The 5644-nt window shown below is 41.3% G+C and overlaps 1 long non-coding RNA gene across 1 annotated transcript; it reads right to left on the bottom strand.

Annotated features, from left to right (window-relative positions):
* Positions 1-663: 663 nt before the first annotated feature.
* LOC308624579 lies at positions 664-4581 on the bottom strand. The gene is made up of 4 exons (XR_014016984.1): positions 4498-4581; positions 2276-2350; positions 1767-1941; positions 664-941 (listed from the first exon to the last, which is right to left on the bottom strand). It is a non-coding gene; the product is annotated as an uncharacterized lncRNA (long non-coding RNA).
* Between the last annotated feature and the right edge of the window lie 1063 nt (positions 4582-5644).

The following is a 5644-nucleotide window of genomic DNA, read 5'->3' on the forward strand; positions in this document are numbered from 1 at the left end:
CAAGTGTGGCTTAGTCCTTTCTGTCCTCTGTTTTTCAGAACTGTTTATTTTTAAGATGCACTTCTGCAAGAAACCAGATCCTGGTGAGGCAGAGCAAGACAGCAACTGCCCCCTTTGCCTTCCACCCAGTGGGTGACTGTAATTCAGTAAAAGCAAGTCTTAGGAATTCAGTTGAGGTACAGACACCCAAGCTGCACCACCAATCAGCTTTATCAGTCACAAAGCTGATTCAGATTCTAACTCCTGCATTTCCTTCTCCGTTGGCTCCAAACTCAGGAAGGAATATATCAGGTGTGATTTACCAACACCTCAGACAGTCACTCCTTACTGACTCGCTTCTACACTATCCACTGGGATTGCTCCATGCCTCTTCTTATCTCCTTAACTCTGCAGCCCTCCCTGCCAGGTTTCCATTATGAAACGTTTTTAGGCTCTTTTTAATGCTGGCTTGACACCGTGGCTTGTCATGAATGTGACTCTGTGGCAGTTTTCATTCTGCTTTGAGTTGTAGTTTTAGAATTTATTTGATCTGCCCTGCTAAACTCGACCCACACACCACCATGCCATCAACTCCAACCTCATCCCCTTCTTCACATGACTGAGCTTCAAGTTCAGGGATGATGGGGGACTCAAATCATCTTCACAGTTCCTACGGTACCTGTGACAAGGTTTGTCAAAAGGGAGCACGTTTCATTAAGAATCTTTATTCTGACACCCCTGTGCCCTGCCTCCCCAATTTCAAGGTACAAATATCATCACACATCCAATCAACTATTCAAATATCCCTGTGCCTATATTACCAGTGAGTCCGGGGGTCTCCTCTGGAGGCTGTCTTCCACCACAGGCTTCAGTTTAGAGGGATGCACTCATCTGAAGATGTGGGTCAGCTCTGCTTCCAAATGGCAGTGAAATGCAGGCTCATGCCAGTCACATGGCAACACCTAGGCATCAGATGATTCCATCACTCACCCGTCCTCTTTCTTTGTGGAAAATGTGGTCTCTCTGAGGACCTTGGGGCTCCTTTCTGCCAGTCAGTTTGGACTATCTCGATCCATCAAAGAGATTCTAGTTGCAATCTGCTCTTCTAGGAGATACCTTGGCCCCTATGTAAACTTGCCGCCCCACACTTGTCTGATCAACTCTGCATTAGGAGGGGGTAGCCTTGGTCAGTACTCAATATATTCAGTCCCACACAAATGCATCCACACTCATCGCACAGTTGCAAAACTAACTCTTCCCTGAAAATACAATGTTGCTCTAAGCTCACTAGCTGGGTCCACCTAACAAAGCACTTCACAGCCCCTATAGCTACAATCTAAAGTTAAGTAAAATAAAATAAATTTCCCCTCACAGGCACATCACCAAAATTACTTATGCCCAGAAAATATGTGTATGTGTCTGTCTGTCTGTTTGTCAATGCAGAGCTTAGACTTTTTTTTTTTTTTTAATACAAATGCCTTTAGGAAGGATATATACACTCTTGTTCTCCATGGGATTCACCTAAACGTGGAAGCTGAGCTTTCGGCCTGGGCTCTGTAGGCATTCGAGTTTGAGCACTCTGCTTTATGGGCCCACATGATTAGTTACACCCCTGGGGCTGTGGGGATACACACACACACACACACACACACACACAAGGCCACATGAGCTGAGAGAAAGCATAATCTTCACAATACTTGTATGTTTCTGCTATTGATCCTGGAGCTCTTTTTAGCAAACTTGTCTTCTGAACAACCACAGGTAAAGGGGTGGAAATTGAAGCTTACCTGCATAGGAAGAGAAGATGGCCCTACAATCACAAATAGGACCAAGGCTTTTCCCAGTCATGCATGTTATTGTGATGGTCAGATTGTCTGTTGGATAGTTTAAAATTCTACTCCATGGGATGTATTGAAGTCAGTCGGTCACGGTCCTGGGGGTAGGCGTGGGCACAAGGGCCATCTGCAAGGGATGCGCGGCCTGAGGGGTGATGAATGGGAGCCAGGGTCCCCACCACCACCTTCTTCTTTGGTGAAGGAAGCTCTGTTTTCATCCGTCTTACCCAGTGGTGATCCCACCAGGAGAAAATGAAGCAGACGAGAAAACCACTGGGATAAGTTAAAATAATTTTTTTAAAAACACTCTCTTTAGAAAACCTACACTTCATTTATTTTGCTTAAGTGAAGTTGAAGAGTAGTGATCCTCAACCTTAGAAGTGCATTAAAATCATCTGGAGAGATTTTTTAAAATACTGATGCCTAGGTTCAACCTCCAGAGATTCTGATTTTTAACTCACCTGGTCTGTGACCTTAACAATGAGGTTTTGTAAAGCTCCCAACAGATTCCAATGTGCAGCCAGGATTAAGAACAGCTGCAGGAGAGGGAAAAGACCAGATTTTGGAGTTAGGGAGATAGAGTGGACTCCTGACTCATCTCTAACTGTCTATAACATAAGCTTATTATACAAACTCTCAGATCCTCCATTTTATGCATTGATATATTTATGTATGTGTATGTTATTATTCACTTACACCTTTTTTAATCCTCAAAATAGCTGCAGGTGCCTTAAAGAGACACATGTAGTATAGCAAGGAGCTTTGGGAAAAGAAAAATGAAGCAAGAGTAGAATATTCCCTAATGGTTGTCAGATAGACCTCTACACTTCCTAGAGCTTCTTAGCAATGAGGATAAGTAAAGAGGGACACACAACCATTTGCAAAATATACAGCTCCCATAAGCCACTGACTTCTCAGTGAATCACTAGCAACAGGGTTTTATTCTGGGGTTCTCCAAAGGGATCACTGTGTGATGTGATAAACAAAATCCTTAAAGCCACAGTAAGAATAAGAAGGAGGCCTACAGGATGAACTTTTTGTTTCTTACCTACACCTATAAAATGGAGACCATGGCAGAGATTGCTAGTACCTGCCCCATAACCAGTGTCTCCTTCCTTTCTTCCTAGCAAAAGAACCATGGTTTTTGGAGGCAACGATGTACCCAGGTATGGAGGAAGAGGGGGAGGAGGAGGCCAAGAACAAGAACAGGAACAGGAACAGGATGAAAAGGAGAAAAAAGAAGGGTAAGAAAAGGAGTAGAAGAATGAGAGGAAAAGGAGGAGCCCTATATCTTCCCCATTTGCTTGCAGATGGTGGTGGCCAATGGGAAGTAAGTAGAAGTCCTTAAAGACAAGCTTATCAAGGATATCTCTTTAAAGGGAGATGCCCTAGGTGGGAAAAGTGCTCTTGGTCTTTTTCCTTTCCATTTATAACAGGGTGTGATGGCTGGACAGCAGCAACCACCTCAGGACTACTAGGAAAAGCAGAAAGGATTGCAGAACTCTTGGTCTTGAACTATGAGCTCGTAAACGCTAGTCAGTGACACTTGGACTCCTGATGACATTAAGCCTTTGTTGTTGCCATCATTATAGTCAGGTCTCACCAACTTGCAGCCAAACTCAATTCTTAACTAACATAGGGACAATTATATCTTAAGGTTTTGTGAGACTTGAAATGAACATGAGCAGAATTTCTGGAATTTATTTGTGCTAATTATGTTATTTATCCATTCCATCAGAATTTATTAAATGCCTCACCTGGACCAGACACCATTCTTAGTGCTGGAGAACATGACCCTACCCTTATGGGGATTACATTCTACTGAAGCATTACTTCTGTTTGCCCAGATGTTTCCTGTTTTATCTCTATATTTTTTTTTGGTAAATTTTTGGCTTATGAAAAATCTGGATTTAACTACTTTCATGGCACTTTTTTAGCATTAGATCCATTGATCAAATCAGATTTACATGTATGTGTGTCTGTTGCTATGTAGGTATTGAATATTTCTAAACCACACTCTTTATTTTCAAGAATTAAGATTTCTACTGGGAGACATAAGACATGAAGGGATAAAAAAACAAAGCCAGAAGGGCCAACAGACAATAAGTCTAGTTGCTAATATCCACCAACCTAACTTATTATGTGCTAGACATTTTTCAAGCATGTCACATGAAGTATCTCATTTATTCCTCACATCAGTCTCTAGAAAGAGTGACTAATATTATCTTCATTTGTACCTTAAGTGCCTCCAAATCACAGAATTCCTAAGTGGTAGTGCCAGGATTCAAACACACTTAGTCCAATACTGGAACCCATGGATTCCACTGCTACTCTAAACAGTCTCAAGTAACCAGAGATGACAAAAAGAGGTAATGACAGCCATCACTGGAAAGTTTATTCAAACACTATTCGCGGAGCTCCTTCTGAATGCCAAACATTGCTTGGAATACAAACAAGTACATCAGAAAACAAACAAAAATAGAAAAGTAGGAAGGAAAACTGTCCATCAGCGGGATCATCCCTTACACTATCACGATATCAGTAATCACAGTGAGGAAAGCAAAGATTTTATGTGGGGAACAAGGGAGATGCTTTCAGTATTGTTTTTAGTATCTTAAATACCTGTAGACAAAAAATTAGACCATGTTCCTCAGTAATCCACCCAGTTACTGAGAAATCTCACCTCTAGTGACTCTCTCCCTCTGCTCTTCCCAGATCACTTGTGGAAAAGTTAATCTTCTGTTCTCTTTCTTTCCCTTCCTGGAGACCTAAGTGATGACTGATTTTTTAAATCTCCTAACATTTCCTTTCCTCTTCCTCCTTAAAAAAATAGGTGTCAAAATGAGAGTCTGTGAGGGCCTGCCCAAATTTGGTGAGATGTGAGAGGCAGTGACCAGCATGACAAACCAGAATGGTATTTCAAGGACGGCTCTGCTAGGAGGGAATCATTTTCAAAGAGTGTGGTCTCCAGTGAGAGAAGGGCCCACAGACTCATCCCTAATAGAAACCCTTAGCCACAGACTGTGATCATGCTTTTAATCCTGAGGTCTCTTCACTTTCACAAACCCCAGTGAGTCATGTTGAATGACTGTTCGTTTCTCTTTAAGAGTAAAGAATATTCTCAGCTTCACACCTTCACTCTTTAGGAAAGAAAAAAAAATGAAGGTCTCACATCTTTTTTTGGAAGTAAGTCTCTTGGGTAAATATGTTGTATCCTTTACAAATAATAGCCACCATTTATGAGGCATTGACTTCTGGCATGTACCTGCCATTGTGCTAGTGTTCTCTGAGCATTTTCTCATTCAGTCTGTCAGCAACCTTGTGAGGTGGAGTCTTTTGTACACCCCATTTTACAGATGAGAACAATGAGGTTTATAAACTATGAAATACAATTTAGTGGTTCCTGAGAACATTAAACATAAAGTCACCATATGACCTAGCAATTCCACTCCTGGGTGTATATATACCCAAATGGCTTGAAAATGGGTATTCAAACAAATATCCCTACACAAATGTTTATAGCAGCATTATTCACAATAGCCAAAAGGTGGAACAACCCAAATGTGTGTCAATGGATGAATGAATAAGCAAAGTGTGATGTAGCCACATAACAGAATGTTATTCAGTCACAAAAAGGAACAAAGGACTGATACACATGAATACGATATGAATGAACCTCAAAAACATTGTGCTAAGTGAAAGAAACCAGGTACAAACATCACATATTTTATTACACCATTTATATGAAATGTCTATCATAAGTAAATCCATAACAATAGAAAGTACATTAGTGGTTGCCAGGGGAAAATGGGGAGTAACTGCTTAATGGG

Source organism: Mesoplodon bidens (genome assembly GCF_964165515.1).
Source record: "Mesoplodon bidens genome assembly, chromosome: 1".
Classification (NCBI taxonomy): Eukaryota; Metazoa; Chordata; class Mammalia; order Artiodactyla; family Ziphiidae; genus Mesoplodon; species Mesoplodon bidens.